At 43.4% G+C, this 18,341-nt stretch overlaps 1 protein-coding gene across 3 annotated transcripts in view; it reads left to right on the forward strand.

Annotated features, from left to right (window-relative positions):
* The window catches only part of LOC135554188 (protein TANC2-like), a 140,302-nt gene that overhangs the window by 21,151 nt on the left and 100,810 nt on the right, over positions 1–18,341 (forward strand). For all 3 annotated transcript variants that reach the window (XM_064986309.1, XM_064986308.1, XM_064986311.1), the window contains exon 2: positions 14,300–14,408. The gene's annotated coding sequence lies outside the window, so the exon portion shown is untranslated. The remainder of the gene's footprint in view (positions 1–14,299; positions 14,409–18,341) is intronic.

The raw sequence follows: 18,341 nt of genomic DNA on the forward strand, positions 1-18,341 counted from the left end.
CTTTGATATGACAATACATTAACTTTGAGACCATGCATTTATCATAACTAGAACAGAGAAACGGAGGGCGCGACCGCTAGCTGTTACTAGGAATCTTTGATGGATTTCTGTTGTAGGCACAAAATATTTTTTGATAATGTGCAAACACCCTTAGGCTTATGTGCGTTATGGGGGTACATTTGTTTTGGCTTTTTCGTAGCTGTGTGTCATGTGTATTACTGGTACGACAAGAGAATGACAGACATGCAGTGTCGGAAGCCAGGACTATAAACAACACCCTGTTGGCCCTCAGACACATTGCTCCGATAGAAGCAGAGCAGAGACATGGCGGGCAACATATCTTCGTGTGTGTGAGAGTGCACTTTAACAAGATGGTAAACCTGGAGTTTCTTACCAAGGCTTACAAGCAGCATTAGCCCCAGGGCAGATAACAACATCTGGAGTGGCTCAAGTCACCACTCAAAAGGCTGCCTTATATTCTCTCAAAACAGTAGCGCTTAAGAAGCTCTGGCTAGGGTTCTGGTCAGGGGAATCGACAGGCTAAAATGAGGCCAGGGCTTTTTTGTTTGGTTTTTACTCGCTTTAGGCTACATCCCTAATTTTCTTGGCTGTTGTTCTCTGAGCACGAGTGAGGGATTGTTCAGTGTTGTACCTAAGGGATTTTAGAGCTTGGTTTGACAAAAAATGAAATTATACAGGAGGACCAATGATCTGTTATGAATGCAGATGGATGGAGCCTTCCAACCAGGCAGACACGGAGGGCCTTGATGATATTCTCTGGTCATACATAATAGCTAGGCCTATTTCCATTGGTATGTAAAAACGGGTTTTGTCCTGTTTTGGAACATAGACTAGTATTAGATTAGTATTACTGTTGCTTTGTTCCCTCAGCCGCTGGCATTGGGTACAGGCTAAGAAGGCTTAGGGGCGTGATCCTATCATCCCTACTCTCCTTTGTATGCAGAGATTAGCACACTGACACACATTGGTGGCTTGCCTCGTTTCAGCTATAAGCTCAATCAATGAGGGCTGTTTACCTTGACATACACTCCCCTACGGTTTTATTTGGACAGTGAAGCTAAAACATTTTAATTTGGCTCTGTACTCCAGCATTTTGGATTTGAGATCAAATGTTTCATGTGAGTCTACAGTACAGAATGTCACCTTTTATGTGAGGTTATTTTCATGTATATCTGTTTTAGAAATATCATAACCACCCCTGTTATTGCCAATGGTGAGGTTAGCATGTCTTTGGGGTATAATTTTGTGTCTTTCGCACTTTAAAAAAAAAAACAGGCTAGTCAGTAAGAACAAATTCTTATTTACAATGATGCCTACCCTGGACAAACCCTAACCTGGATGACGCTGGGACAATTGTGCGCCGCCCTATGGGACTCCTAATCACAGCCTGGAATCTAACCAGGGTCTGTAGTGACGCCTCTAGCACTGAGATGCAGTGTCTAAGACATCTGCGCCACTCTGCATTCATGATTATAGCATCCACATTAAGTGTTCAAAAACATATTCTATTCACAAAAAAGTGACTCCAAAATGAACACACTTCAAATGAATCTAACAAGTTTGTAGAGTCACAAGCTTGATGTAGTCATTGCTAGCTAGGAATATGGGAGCAAATACTTAACTTTCAACTATTTTAACACATAAGTGAATTTGTCCAAATACTTATGACACCTTCAGAAGGTCAAGTGCTTTTATTTGTAAGTGGTAGAACATATATGTATGAAAATACCCTATAATAAAAGGGGACATTATTTACCCTCATATGAAACATTTGATCTCAAATCCAAAATTAAAGTTTTTGCTTTGCTGTCCAAATAAATACGGAGTGTAATGAACAGACATGAGATGCACTCAAATATAGAAATGGGTTGCTGAAGACTGATATTGCAGCTTTCACTCTTGCTGATGTGCAAGTCTGCACTCTCATAGGCCATTTATTTATAGACCTATTAGCATAAGATATTTCAGACTTCATGGCTCTTCTCAGAATGGTTCAAACATTAGAATCAAGGCATAGGCAGATGATGTGATTTTATATGTGTGCCATTTTGGAGGAATAAATATAAATTGGATTAGGCCTACATTTTCCTCTTAGAGAAAATGCAGTTAAACATCATCCTGAACAGAATATTAGAGATAAATGTATCTTTATCGGTGTCTCTAGACGTGACACCGGCTCCCATCTTTAAAGCCTTTTCCCCAGGGGCTACAGAAATGAAATTTGCTTCTGAATATCTTTCTCTCTTCCAATCTCTCTCTCCCTCTTCCGGATGGTGGATTTTGTCCTTGCTAGGGCACAGGGCTCTCCGCTGTTTCAGCACACGGTACTGGCTAAAAATACCTCTCCGCCCCTCTGGTCCAGCATCCAATCCTCAGCGTGGGAGTGGGAAGAGAGATGGAGGGAGAGCGAAGCAGTAGAGGGGGAGGAGGAGGAGGAGAAGAGGGTGCGATGGAGGGAGGGGGAGTAGGCTGCGTTTCGCCCCCCTGGGTTGCACCAGAATACAGAGACACTAAAGCACTTCCAACGCAGGAGCTCCACAGCCTACTCTGCCAAAGCACTCCTCTCTGTCAGCCAGAAGCTTAGGTTATTATAGATGTGGGAGTGGAGAAGGGATTGTTTACACTGTGGATGTGATACAGGCTGCTACTTTAGTGCAACCATGCAATCAAAAGGATGTTGCACACATGATTTAAAACGAACTTCCGTCATTCATGTTTTTCTTGCCACACTAATATGAACTAATATCTGCTTTTCCACTTCCTAAAACAAACCTCAGGCTATTGCAAGAAAATATCTAGATGTACTGCAACTGAGCTCTCCCTGTTCTTTGATCTTGATGGCTCACTCGGCAGCAGCTATTAGAGGAAAGCTCTGCCAGGTGATCTTCTTTTGTTGAGATCTTCCTGGCTGGTACAGTAGGCTACCCCAAAAGGCTTCTCCCTCTAAGGTCAATGTCATTAAGACAGGAGAGAGAGTCTTACACCTTGGTTACAGTGTGTGTGTGTATGTGTGTGTGTTTTTTTCTTCTATCCCCACTAGATGCGATCATGATACACAGGTTCAAATACCAGAACCAACTACACTATTTTTTTATTTAACCTTTTTATTTAACTAGGCAAGTCAGTTAAGAACAAGTTAACTGGCCAAACCTGGATGACGCTGGGCCATTTGTGCGCCGCCCTATGGGACTCCCAATCACGGCCAGGTGTGATACAGCCTGGATTCGAACCAGGGACTGTAGTGACGCCTCTTGCGCTGAGGTGCTGTGCCTTGTGTGTGTAACTATTTATGTGTGTGTGTGTTAGCTATTTAACTGTACTATAATTTTTTCAAAGGCCACTAACATTTTAAATATCGGTTATCGGTATCATCCAAAAATGTCATATCAGTGCATCACTAGTCTGAGAGTCTTTAGGTGCCTTTTGGCAAACTCCAAGCGGGCTGTCATGTGCTGTTTACTGAGGAGTGGCTTCCGTCTGGCCACTACCATAAAGGCCTGATTGGTGGAGTGCTGCAGAGATGGTTGTCCTTCTGGAAGGTTCTCCCATCGCCACAGAGGAGCTCTGGAGCTCTGTCAGAGTAACCATAGGGTTCTTGGTCACCTCCCTGACCAAGGCCCTTCTTCCCCGATTGCTCAGTTTGGCTGGGCAGCCAGCTCTAGGAAGAGTCTTGATTTCTGTAAAATAAAATGTCTAAAAACCTGTTTTCACTTTGTCATTATGAGGTATTGTGTGTAAGTTGAAGTACAATTTTTATTCAATTTTAGAATAGGGCTGTCAAGGGGTCTGAATACTTTCTGAAAATACTGTATATTTATTTCAGGACAGGTTGAAATGCATGAAACATTCATGGACATTGAACTGTTGCTAGCAGTTTGTCCTGGGAGATGAACATTGGGTTATTTTACCTGATCATGCATATGGTCCCTTTAAAAAAATCTGGTTATTTTTTATACACAGAGAGCATGTACAGATGGAGAGGGGGCCTCATGGGCCAACATCTGCTAATGGATGGGCTACTGAGTTCTTAATTGACTTTTCAAGCAAAGGCTCCTACTTTCCCACTCCAATCTAGTGCCATCTCCAGGAGAGCACTGGGTGAGGCCAGCTCAACAGATGTCCCACTGAGGTTACTGTGGGTTTCATTAGGAGGATGGACTTATGGAAGACATGCCAACCATATCCCCATGCTTTAGGGGCAAAGGAAATGGATAAGGCACTTTTTTCCAGGAGATTAATTAGGCCTAGTAAAATCTCTTAGCAACATTGGAGCTCAGCTCCAGCTCAATCTCATTTTTACCCATCACTAAAGCTCACTATGTGTCTGTCTACCAGAGTTAACAAAGGTCAATGTTTTTGAAGATATCATCTCTTTCCCTCATTATCCTCACATTTACAGTGAGAAAAATGACAGTGAGTGTTTTTTAACGGTTATTTTATTTTTATTTGACCTAAAAGTAGATTATTTCTTTTGTCTATTTAAAGAAGGTACATGCTTGAGCAATCAATGGGAAAATGAAAAATCCATGAATATAGTTCCACCATTATTTTTGGTTTGTTTGTACATGCTAGCATGAACAATGCCTTCTGGGGATGGTGGCAAACAAATTGTCATGCAAATGAGAGAAACAAATTCATACACCTCATCTCGTTCAGTGGGTTAGGCCTCACATTAGGGGTGTGAACGTTTAAACGTTAAAACGTTTCAATGAAATCGGGATCTTTAACGTTAAGAAACGCAAACCGTTTTTTTGTTTCCCCCCCACAAAATTACAATCACAGTGCAGTTATCACAACTTTATTTTCCTTGTTATAGCCTAACTAGACAATGGGCTATAAAGGGCTGGGGAAGTTGTGTAATTAAAAAAAAAACAGAGGGGAAGAAGTGAATTTGGGAGGCATGCAAGACAGATTACCAAGACATGCGCTCCATGTTTTTCAGCGCATTCCCCCCCCCACTTTTTTTTTGTGTGCCGATTTTAGATTGGCGCAGTGCATGGTTCTGTCTGCCGACCTGCCTATCCTTCCCTTGAAAACTCGCGATGAGAGATGCAAGTGTTTTGATTAGTTGCTGTACTTCCGAGAACACTGTCTCCTCCTTTCCAAAAATATGAAATTTAAGAGTCGATTCCTAGTGGGATCTAATCTTGACACTCCGAAATGGGAGTCGACGTGCAAGGAGTCAACTCTCCACCACTCATTCTTAACAGTTGAAAAAATGGTGGCGAAAGGCAAGCGACAGCAGCAAAGTCCTATATAGCAATACTTTGAGAAGTTAAATGAGAAGGAAATGTAAACTTTGTGGTGGCACTGAGGTACAGTAATGGTAGTACAGGTGCAATGCTTAACCATCTGAAATGGATGCACATTTCTAGGGATTTGACACATCCCTAATACACACACACACACACACACACACAGTCACAGCAGCACACATGTTGGGAAGCTGTGGCCATCTTGACTCGCAGTGCTACAACTCTCTATAAAGGCATGCGTTGGATTGCTGCAATAATAACCGATACCTGTGTGTAAGGTCATCCGTCTTGTACTGTCGTTCTCCCGGTATGTCCCTGTGTGTGCAGAATGGAAGCATGCATGGGTCTGAAATAGAAAAGGAATCTGAAGAACCACATTATATGTTCTTGAGATCTGGAGATCACACTCTGGAGGAGGTTGCTTATCCTGTTCCACAGAAGAGCCACTGAAATACTCACATTTGGAATGGTGGCGAATAGGGCTGGGAATTGCCATGGACCTTACAGTACGATATTATCTCATATGGGTGCATGATTTGTTTTGCCATTTCTCACAATTCTATATGTATTGCGATTCAGTACTGCAATTTTATTGCGATCCGATGTTCCAAACATATTGTTCACCTTGTGTCTGCTGCAGATGGACAAGAGAGCCATGAAAAAGTCATTTTTGATCAGTCATGGATATAAAAGTGCTGTAAATAAATTGGCTCTCTATTGTAAAAAGAAGATTGAGAAAAAGTTATGAAGGAACAATACTGGAGTTGTGGTGCTGGTACAGCCAACTAGTGCAAAAATAATATTGTGATATTCTCAAAATGATACAAAACATCAAAAATAATATCCCGACGTGTTACTGAATTGATAACTATCACTAGTGGCTTAACAGTCTAAGCCTATATGAAAATAATTACATCTATCATAGTTTACGGATACCAAAAACCATTACAATAGGCTGTTTTAATAACCAGGATGACTTCAACCTCAAGGAATGAAGAGAAATCAGATAAATTAATTGACTCATTTAATTCACTCAAGTTTCAGTTTAGAGGGACATCACGGAATAGAGTGATATCATGACGCTCCAGTTTCGAGTAACTGAGAGATTGTTCCTCATGGGGGGGGAAATTTAGTTTGAGATTTGTCAGTAGAATCTGCTTTTTCCCTCTAAGGGCTTTGCATGTCAGGAAATTAACACCTCCAAGCTGAGGGATCATTCTTTTTGTTTTGGCTTAGCTTGTGTGGCTTTAAGCCTAGTGGTTAGAGCGTTGGGCCAGTAACCAAAAGGTTGCTGGATTGAATCCCTGAGCTGACGAGGTAAAAAATCTGTCGTTCTGCCACTGAGCAAGGCAGTTAACCCACGGTTGCCCCGGGCGCCGACGACGGGGATGTTTGATTTAAGGCCGCCCCCCGAACCGTTCTGATTCAGAGGGGTTGGGTTAAATGCGGAAGACACATTTCAGTTGAAGGCCATTGAATTGTTACTATATGCAGCCAGTCTTCTCCCTGACCAAGTTGTCAGACAGAGACCATCAGGTGTGAATCCCCATCCTCTCACACTTCCTGTGGCAACGTCTGACTACAGTCCTGGCGTGTTCTTCCACCATCCAACACCGACTTATTATCCCCTCAGGCTATTCAGAGCAAGACATGTCAAAGTTCTACACGCTTCCTCTGACGTCTTAAACACAGCACCTATGACTTTCCTCACCCTTGACTGCTCACACTGAGACTTTAGTCTCGCCAGGCAGAGTGCTACTCCTCACAGTCCCAAGGGACTAACTGTGAATTTGCAATTTTCTGCTCTGGTGGCACGGCGATGTGTAATTGACTTAATGAGATGAATTTTTGGAAGGGATGGTAAAGGATGGGGGATGGCTAATTTTAAAACGAGGCGCCAGTAGAGCTCCTCCAGCCCAGAGAAGGCTCTTATATCATCACACTGGTCCTTCTCAGGCACATCCTGACTTCTTGACCCACAAAGTAGTCTCACGCTATTCATAATTTCTAGGGTCCTATTGTCTACTTGACGTCTTTGGACTGTTGGTCTTGAGGATCACTCAAGGAGTAACCCAAGTCCTCAGGATAGACCAGGGATTTATGTTGTTTGTGTTGTTTGGATATGCCGCCAATGTTATGGGACGTTTTTGTTCTGAACACCTCACTGCAAATTTGAGACTGGATTTATGGAGATATCAGATGCATTTCTGACCTCAGATTTTTGTTGTTGTTGCTGTGCACTGATAACTGGCAGCAACTCAGGCCTCCACAAATGAAGGTCCAGGTCTCTGCTTAGGCATCAGCCTTATATGCACAAAACTCAAAATCATTGAATTGTGTTATCAAAATAATGGCTTTATATTAGTTCAGAGCACTGTGTTGTTCCTGAAATGATTTGTTTATGATGACAGGTGCCATATGCTATCGGAGCTGAAGATAATTATTGTTGCCCTGATGGGTACCTCTAAGCGCACGGTTGGTATTTTCTGTGTTAACAGTAATTAAGTTTGCTACTTGCATTCTGCTATTGCTGGGTGTGAGAGAAAGATGCTTACTAGTTAAAAAAAAAAAAAAAAAAATTATGTAGTTTTTTTTTTGTGGGATTAAATTTGTAGAACTGAGCTCTTATACTCTTATACTGACAGCCTTTCTCTAGGGGTTTGAAACTACATCTAGCTTCACAACCGCAGTGTTGTTAAATGTGGTAACACTAAAATGGTTTGTTTTTGTGCTAGTATTTTAATAGCAAGCTAGGTAATGTTCTTTCCAAAACAAAACATTTAGAAGATAATGATGCATAACTTTATGCAAAATTAAGTAGTTATTATTGGACTCTGAGAGGAGCTCTTCCATGATTACATCATAATGAAACCAAAGGCACTAAAGCACAGATGGATATAATGCACAGATCCTGCTGTGCCATAAGAGACAAGGATCCGGGAGAAGGGAGGCATGGCTAAAATGTGGGTCTAAGCCCAGGAACAAGAACCCCCTGCTGGGAAAGACTGAGATTAAATGTGCTCGGTACATACAGACATGGAAAGCTGGTGGAGCGACCGCAGGAAGGTCGGTCCTGACTGACACATCTGACAGGCGTAACCCTTGGCTCTGTGTTGGGTCCTGGCAGAATGCTAAGAGGATGGAGGACTGGGTGTCTACCTGTCACCTCTCCTTCCCTTCTTTTCTGCCTGTCCTCACGCATCAGCCCTGACAGGTTTTTAAAAATCTTTTACTGACCTGTCACTGACCACAGAAAGAACCGGGCTGGCTTCCCGCCAAGCCATTCCCGCGCCACAGACCCCTTGCCCCTCTGCCTGGGGCATTAACCCTGCTTAGCCCTCCCTGGCAGGGGCACAGCAGGCCAACAGGAAATGAGAGCAGATCAGACTGCTTTTAAGGGAATGAGATATGAAGTTGGATGGCTGAGAGGGGTGTCAGAGGGAACATGAGGGGGTAGGAGTGGGGGGACCAATGTTATTTCATACTAAAGGACGACAAATGCAGTCTGCCGAGCGGGCAGTGGGTACTGAATAGCAGCGGTGCTCTGAGGAGGAATAAGTATATGGTCAAAAACAAAAGTTTATCAATACTTTGCCAACAAAGGGTATATAACAATGACAGAGGTCAAACGTTTTTTTGTAAGTCTTCACAAGGTTTTCACACACTGTTGCTGGTATTTTGGCCCATTCCTCCATGCATATCTCCTCTAGAGTAGTGATGTTTTGGGGCTGTTGCTGGGCAACACGGACTTTCAACTCCCTCCAAAGACTTTCTATGGGGTTGAGATCTGGAGACTGGCTGGGCCACTCCAGGACCTTGAAATGCTTCTTACGAAGCCACTCCTTCGTTGCCCGGACGGTGTGTTTGGGATCATTGTCATGCTGAAAGACCCAGCCACGTTTCATCTTCAATGCCCTTGCTGATGGTAGGCTTTGTTACTTTGGTCCCAGCTCTATGCAGGTCATTCACTAGGTCCTCCGTGTGGTTCTAGGATTTTTGCTCACCGTTCTTGTGATCATTTTGACCCCATGGGGTGAGATCTTGCGTGGAGCCCCAGATCGAGGGAGATTATCAGTGGTCTTGTATGTCTTCCATTTCCTAATAATTGCTCCCACAGTTGATTTCTTCAAACCAAGCTGCTTACCTATTGCAGATTCAGTCTTCCCAGCCTGGTGCAGGTCTACAATTTTGTTTCTGGTGTCCTTTGACAGTTCTTTGGTCTTGGCCATAGTGGAGTTTGGAGTGTGACTGTTAGGTTGTGGACAGGTGTCTTTTATACTGATAACAAGTTCAAACAGGTGCCATTAATACAGGTAACGAGTGGAGGACAAAGGCGCCTCTTAAAGAAGAAGTCACAGGTCAAGTTACAGGTCTGTAAGAGCCAGAAATCTTGCTTGTTTGTAGGTGACCAAATGCTTATTTTCCACCATAATTTGCAAATAAATTCATTAAAAATCCTACAATGTGATTTTCAGGATTTTTTTCCTTCTCATTTTGTCTGTCATAGTTGAAGTGTCCCTATGATGAAAATTACAGGCCTCTCTCATCTTTTTAAGTGGGAGAACTTGCACAATTGGTGGCTGACTAAATACTTTTTTGCTCCACTGTATATGTTGAATGCATCATATGACCCATGTGTTGTGGGTTAATCTGTAGTGTTTAGGATGAATATCCTAAAGATGCAGGCTGTCCGAATCCCACTCCACATCATCTTGTATTCAAGATTTTGATCAGCTCGAAGACAGATGGTTTGCCTGAGAGCTCCCTCCCCCTCCAATCCTGAGCTCCAGTATGCGTGTCTAGACCAGAGTTATCCAGACGTACGGAATGACACCCACCCACCCACCTCCCTCTCTCACCCCCCCCCCCCCCCCTACTTCACTGAGCCTTGGAGTCGCCATGGAGTTGGGGTCATCCATCTAGCACAAGAGCTGTGCTAAAATTAGTGCAGCACTTGGGAAACTTAAGCTGGCAAAGTGCCATGTCATTGTGCTCTACTGGAACTGTAATACCTACTGTATCTACAAGGTGTTGGGTTTTTCAGATCCCTCAAAACGAGCCCAGAAACCGACTGGTTTTTAACATGCGTATCTAATCCTGGTAACATCTCATTACTGAACAGTTTTTTTGTATCAAAATACAAATGGGCTGATAAGGTTTTTTGCAGCGTAAAATATAATCCGGGCTTCATTTCACAAAAAGATATCCAAATGTAGGCTAACCATTGCTCATCTTCTGGAGGGCCACATAATGCTACATCTGGGGACCAGACCAGATACTGGAAACAATTGACTCTTTGCCTCTATCATCTCCATTCTTCAGTAAATGTCCCCAGTAAGAATGAGGATCTGAATGAGCATCTATTCACTGTTGGCTGTGTGGTTTGGTTTGCCATACCTCATTATCCTTCTCTCTGCATACCATTATACAACTCACTTCAGCCAGCTCTACTCTGAGGAAGCAACAATCGAGGCTTTCATACTGTAAGTGCAATACACACACTGCCACCCAAACGTCTGGAACTTAGAAGTTCTTTTCATAACTCTGTGTAGGAGTATGGTGAGGATGCCCACGTACAAGGAGGTTTGGGTGTGGCAGCCCTAAAACAGCCTCTAGTCTCCTTTACCTCAGGACTGCTGATGACAACTCAAGAACTGGATAGCCTTCCATAGCCATGTCCAATCTCGTGATTTTAATTAGCTAGTAGGCCTACATTTGATATGTAGTACGAGTTGACGCTGCTTTTGTAAGAGCTACTTGATTCCGTTGTGAAGAGACTGTGACTGGAGTTGCCCCACTTGACTGACTGGAGGTCTTGGGTGCCCTGTGGTCGAGAGGGGCTCTGTTAAACACAGGACAAACAAACACCTCAGAGCTTCTCCAGTGTGGAAATCCTCGTGCTGTGCTCAGCACCTCCAAACCCTCACCCCCTTTTTTCCGATCCTGTTGTTATGGCAGCGCAACCCTGCGACTGTGCTCCCTTCTCAAATCCCAGGGATTTGAGCAGGATTCGTCTGTGTCTCACAGCATGTCTTTTGTGTGTGTGTGTGTGTGTGGATTGAGTATCTGTCTGTGGGTGGGTGGAGAATTTTTTTCTTCTCCTTTTGACTTTGTCCATTGTGCTGTGTGGCTTGTCTCGTTCTCTGTGGTTTCTTTGAGCATAGCGTTTGTGTGTGCTTCCTGTGTGTCCAGGTGTGTGCGTTTCTGCCCCTTCATCTGGGTCTTTCATCTTCATGTGCAGCCTGTTTTATACCTTCCCCTCGTTTCTTTATCTCCACTCCTCCTTGCTCTCGCCACCCAAATCTCCTTCTTTCTTTCCTATTAGCTCTTCACATAATGTCTGTTCTGTTCAGAGTGCCAAGCGACTCGTAGCCAGGATTTGCATGTGTCACAGATCCCATATTCTCTCCTCCCCGCCCGGGGCCAACACCCGCCAGAGCATGTAGGAGTCAAGGGGTGCCCTCTAAGAGAAAGTGAATGATCTCTCTATCGCCTCTCAATCCTCCCCCCAGAAATACAGTCGCCCTCTCATTCAGCTGAATAGGGACCCGCGGATCGCAACCCACCAACACATAGGCCATTTTGTGGCTTGAGTAAGAATCAGTATGCATTGTCAGTGAGTTGGTTAAAGCATTCACTGTAATATGGCTAACTCTGGCCCTGCTATTGTCTGGTGGTGGGTGGATGATGGTGTAGGCTACTTGAAGTTACGCTGCCAACCTGTTGTACGCTGTCCAGAATTCAACTTGATACAACTCAATTATCCAAGCACCTTTCTTTCCTTTGTCTGCGCTGATGTGTGGAGGTGAAAGCAAATTTCCAGTAGCTTTTAGGCTAAATCCTTTCATCTTTCCTGCTTTTTAAATTGTCAGAGAGCTACTTTAGACTATTGAGGTGCATCCTCTTACTTTCATTCTCTGGATGACTGAACTTGTGGGTGATGTAAATTCCCCTAGTCCAGTGTGTATGCTTTCTCTGAGTGGATGGGCTATAAGCTTAATCCCTCAGCCAAAGACAAATAACTTAACTGGAAAATCACCCCATTCCCCTAGTGGATTCGGGGTATTGAATAATATCCCTCTGTGTCTGCCTGTGCATGTGTTTGTGTGAATCCTTGTATGTAACTTATTTCTTGGGGGAAATATCTCTTCACTTTGACTAGTATTGGATTACTCTGCACTGTCAACAGCTATAAAACATAAATAACAAAGCCACGCCTCTCTTGCTCTGTCCTTACTCTTTTCTCTTTCACCCTTCTGCTCTCTGCCTTTCCTGGCCAGTTTAATAGCCAAGAGCACTTTTTTTGACTAGTACCTAAATGCGAAAATACCACATCAATTCCGCATGAGATGTCAGCCAGTACAGTTTGTGCAAGCCTCTTAAGTCTGAGCATTGTGTTACTCTTCCACATGTATGATTGAGGGGAATATACCTACATATGTAACGCAGCCTTTCTTTTGTTATCATAAAAGCCAGTGCTGCAAGAGATGGGGACCTTTGATGCCTTGGGGGAAATCATGACATCATAGAGGATGTGCAACTTTCTTGCAGTTGAGCAGGTTCAGGTGTCGCTTACTTGAAATCCCTTAACTCGCTCCAGTCTACCGGGCTGCTCCTCCACTTCTCATCTGTCATCTCTGGTGTTTTGGCTATAGTTCAGTCGTATCTGTATCACACACCACAATAACGTTGTGTGTTGCATGCGCAAAGGAGCCTAGCGTTGCCCGTAAGTTCACTTTTAGAAAACTGAGGTAAGGCCCCTTTATGTATGTCTCCTCTTGTGCGGAACATTTGTTGACTTTCCATGCGCTGTAACACCTTACCCAAACCAGCCACGCGCCATCGTGCACAAATTGATTTTGTCCCCCCACACCAAACACGATTAAGATACGCAGGTTAAAATATCAAAACAAGCTCTGAACCAATTTATATTAATTTGGGGACAGGTCGAAACACATTTATGGAAATTTAGCTAGCTAGCTTGTAGTTGCTAGCTAATAGGTCCTATTTAGCTAGCTTGCTATTGCTAGCTAATTTGTCCTGGGATATAAACGTTGTTATTTTACCTGAAATGCATAAGATCCTCTACTCCGACAATTAATCCACACACAAAACGGTCAACCGAATCGTTTCTAGTCTAGTCTTCTTTGGACTTCTATAGTGATTGGCAACTAACTTTCATAAAATGTATATTACCACCACCGACCTCCGTTCGTCTTTCAGTCACCCAGGTGGGTATAACCAATGAGGAGATGGCACGTGGGTATCTGGTTCTATAAACCAATGAGGAGATGGGAGAGGCAGGACTTGCAGCGCGATCTGCGTCAGAAATAGAACTGACTTCTGTTTTAGCCCTTGGCAATGCAGACGCTCGTTGGCGCCTGTTAGCAGTGTGGGTGCAATAATTGCATGTCTAAATTTATTTTGCAACGCTCCCGCATGCGACGTGAGCGGTGTAGTCAGCATGTTAAGGTGCGCCTTTGAATTATTCTTTAAAATTAAAAAAAATAAATAATGACATGAACACAAACATGTAGGGGGGAGAAAGAGTAGAATAACAAAGGGTGTCCAGGAACGGGGCCAGAATGTTGAAAAAGGATTCTGACAGTTTTTATTTTCTTCATGTTTTTCATGGCTCGGCCTTGGCAGAATCTCTCTCTCCCTCTCTTCTCCCAGGGGAGGAGCCAATCAATCAAATGTATTTATAAAGCCCTTTTTACATCAGCAGATGTCTCAAAGTGCTATACAGAAACCCGGCCTAAAACCCCAAATAGCAAGAAATGCAGGAGTCTGGTGTGTGTCCTCATCCTGACTTCGCCATGTGTTACTGTGCCCCATATTCAAATGAAGCTAATGTCTTAATTAAAAATCCCAATCTCCTATGTTGTCTGCCATGCAGTCTGAGAATATAAACTTTAATCGAAAATGAGACGGTGTTATTCATTTAGTGGGTTATGCAAAGGTCGGATGTAATGCTGACTGTTGACACTATGAATCACTTACTGATGATTTCCCTTTTGCAGGATATACCAGAGTGCATCAGTTGGGAGATGGGAGATGGGAGAAGGGCTTAGGCTTGAGCCTGTCGCTGCCCCACCCGTCTCACTGTGAGGCCTTTGTCTCCTACTCATGGTAAGTCCCCACAGCCTACATCCCAGAAATTTTTTTTTTCATGTGATGTGCATGTCATGTGCTATTGTTTATATGTCATGGTATACCACAGAAAAAGTCCGGGGACAGTCGCTACAAACAATGCCAGTTTTGTCTGAGCACAGGGACAGTGTTCATGACTGTGAGAAACTGAATATCTGGTTGAAGTTGGTCTGTTGTGAGTAGCCTAACTGTCCATCAAACTGTCAACTCTACAAAACCACGTTTGACATTTTTGATAGGGAAACAACAGAGGCTATGTCCCCATTATACGGTCTGGATGAAACTGTTCAACTTCTATAAATGTACATCCTCTCTCAGCTCCAAACTACTCTTTCTCTACACTATTCCAACTACGACCAAGAAATGGTAATAGTTCCCGAGATAGAACTGTTGGCAGAGGTAAGGTAGGCAATGGTAATTCCACATGTGTTGCAGTTTTATATTCCTCGTGACAAAGAATATAATATTTTTTGCATTTAAGCCTAAAAACACTTTTCAATTCATAAAAAGTTACTTTCTCTACAGAAACTTCAATATCTATTGGAAAATTGAAGATGCAAATTAGATTTTCTAAACATCTGATGCTGGAGCTGTCAAAGATGATGGGTCAGTTGTATATCCAGCCATACACTTAGCATGTGTACATTTGTGAGAGATGGGCTATGTCATTTACATGTACCTGGTTTTTCAAAACAACAGCAAGGCAGGTACTTAACAAAGCTCTCCTTTCAATGCTGCTATAGCCACAAGCTAGAATTCATTGTCCTGATTGGCGACATTGTTTTGGGAACAACAAAATCCAGTCACGTTGCTAATTGATGGGTAGGAAGCAACAAGTGACTGATCAAAACATCTCACTGCTCACGGATATCAAACGACTCCAATAACGCACAAAACTGCAACAACTAGAAAGACAAACTTCCACCAAGAATTGCCACGCATCCCGTACTCATTTAATGCAATAAAGAGACAAGTGAGACCCAAACAAATCCAGCCCTGTGATGAGCTCAGTAGCCATCTCCCTAGCCTCTCTAAAGAGAACACTCTCTTGTTGTCTTCTCACAGAGCTGAGGCGAGCATCACCATGTCCGCTCAAGGCTCATCTAATTATCCAGTGGCCGCCCAGCCGTGAAATTGGCGTTTGGCTGTGAAATTGAGCCAGTGTGGCTGGAGGAGACCTTGGCGTTTTGAGAGACCGTCGCAAGGTCCCTTTTCTTTAGAACGGACAAGGACTGGGCGAGGAGGAGGAGTGGCGTATGATACGTAGGATACGAATGGCGTATCCAGCCCGGCCAATTCAAGGCGGCCATAATGAGCATAACAACAGCGAGGGCAGGCGTACCACAGTGGATTAGCAGCGGATTATTACCTTTGATCTGTTATGAAGAGGGAGGAGCTAAGCGAAGGGCAATTAGCTGAGAGGCAGCCAACTGACTCATTTCTTTTGTGGCTGTTGTCAAGGAGAGTAAGATATACTGTGCTGTTCGCATAAGACGTGATGGTTGAATGGGGTAGTGTGAAAGAAACATTCAGGGACTGGATTTTCATGGTGGTGGTTTATTTGTAGATGGAAATCCATAAAACAAAGACAGTTTTGAATTGTTTCTGGGGTATTTCTATCTTAAATTAATATGTATTAATGTAACCAATTCTGATTTCTAGAGGCACTTCTGTAGTAGGCCAATGCTTTATATAATCATACTGGCTAATGGAGAGAATAATTGGAAAAGTATTTCACTGTATTTTCAGTGACTCGTTTTATTGACATGTCAAATGAACGGACAGGCTGGTGCCTAGCTAATTGTTTGACCATTTCTTGCGGATTTCATGAGATTAGGATGTAAACCTCTCATGATTTGCTTGTGGTTTGATCTGTTTGTTACGCAAGAGCACATGATGAGGCATGGAGGGATGAAAACATTACCAATGTTTTATAAGGTTTAGAGACTGACCTAATGCCTTTTGAAGGGGTTATTAATAATGACTTATCAAACAACCTTTACAATCAGGTAAGTGTGATAGATCCCTAGGGTCTACTTCCATGGATAAAATCGCTCCATAAGATTTTGTAACCCATGCTCAAGTGGTCCAACTCAGCGCCACTGCTTTATACCTTTCCTTGATGAGATAGCTGCTGTGTTACTTATACTATTAACTTAGTAAATGCTTGTGCTAATGACGTGTTCATGAAAAGTATCAGAAGGGCTATTAATTTGCTCGGCATTTAACATTAGCCTAAAGCCTTTAAAACATTCTGCCGCAATTAAATAGTTAAACTCGGCCGTCGAGAACCACTGCGACGTCTTGCTTTCGAGCACCGCTGTGTTTAAGGTGTTAGCTCGCCACCTGTGATCAAGGGACAAAGCTATTGTGTGTTATTTTAAGCACAGGCATCTGTTTCTCAAATGTCTGCTGTTTTTAATTGTCTTCAAGCAAGTCAGTTTGCTTTTATGCACATTCATTAATTTAGACAACCTTCGCTGTTGTCATGAGCATTTCAAATGTTTTCAAACGAAATAATTTTCACCTATCTTTTAGGTAAAGTGAATTGTTTTCCCCCCTGTATGATTTGCAAAACAAGCCGCCCTTGACGCATACTGTATTCCCCCAGCATGATTGTGCTGTCATGTACATTCACTACAACTAACAATTTATTTAGCTCCGATAGCCAATTAGACTGTCTGCGTGAGGCCTGGTCTGTTTGCTGAGACCCACTCAGGCGTTGGAGTGCTTATTAGTTATCTGCCTTCTTGGGGGTCTGGGTGGACAGGAAATCAGTTTGGATTGACAGAGCGCCTCAGCCCTCGTTGTCCAACCGTTTACGTCGTGTCATTGGATACTCATGTCATTGGATGCTCACTCAAGATTAGACAATCCTTCCAGGTCCAGCATTAGTGATGTCACTCATCAGGCCGGCAGCAACATGAGCAATTATCATGTTGTTGTTTTTTGTTGCAAATTGGAGCAGCCCAAGCCGTGGTTAAACTCGGATAGGAGCTCACGGCAGAGCTCACAGCAGACATTTTGTCAGACAATTCGTGCCATCATGGATGTTGACATAGTCACAGCCCTCCCTCTCTTTCTGAACTTCTGGAGAGAGTTTGCTGCACTGAATGTAAAGGGGCTGAATAATTTTGCACACCCAATTTTTCAGTTTTTGATTTGTTAAAAAAGTTTGAAACATCCAATAAATGTCTTTCCACTTCATGATTGTGTCCCACTTGTTGTTGATTCTTCACAAAAAAATACAGTTTTATATCTTTATGTTTGAAGCCTGAAATGTGGCAAAAGGTCGCAAAGTTCAAGGGGGCCGAATACTTTCGCAAGGCACTGTACCTGCCGGTAACCTGCCTCACCCAATGTGATACGGCTCCGCTATTTATTTCAAACATTTTTAGACCTTGTAGCCAGAACCACCTAGCCATCAGAAGCGAGCCATCAGCAGCTAACCAGCTAATTAGCCACAAGCTATTTAGTCATTGCTAGCGGCCTTTACCTTCTGCACAGATACCAGCCCTTTTTTTAGCCTTGATAATACCTGCCAGCCTACCAGTATCGAACTGTTTCTCCACTACAATGTAAACCCTGGACCATTTCTCTTGGTCTTCACAGCTAGCTAGCTGCCACCAAGTGACCCAGTACCGACGCTAGCCCTGAGCCAGGCCAGGCCCACCTTCCGGCCTACTCAGTTGTCCACCCGGACTCCACCCAAACACGGCTAGAATCCACTACTCCACTGGATCCTTGCTGTAAGCTCTGGACCTTGGCACCGGATTACTGCTGCTACCGAGTGGCTATAGTGGCTAACGCCCCTGCCCCAATGCTGGCACCAGTTAGCCGTGAGCCAGGCGCATCTCCCGGCTAGCAAACTAAATTACTACAATACCTATTTGGCCATCTGGCTTGGATCCT

This window comes from Oncorhynchus masou, chromosome 14 (assembly GCF_036934945.1).
Source record: "Oncorhynchus masou masou isolate Uvic2021 chromosome 14, UVic_Omas_1.1, whole genome shotgun sequence".
NCBI lineage: Eukaryota > Metazoa > Chordata > Actinopteri > Salmoniformes > Salmonidae > Oncorhynchus > Oncorhynchus masou.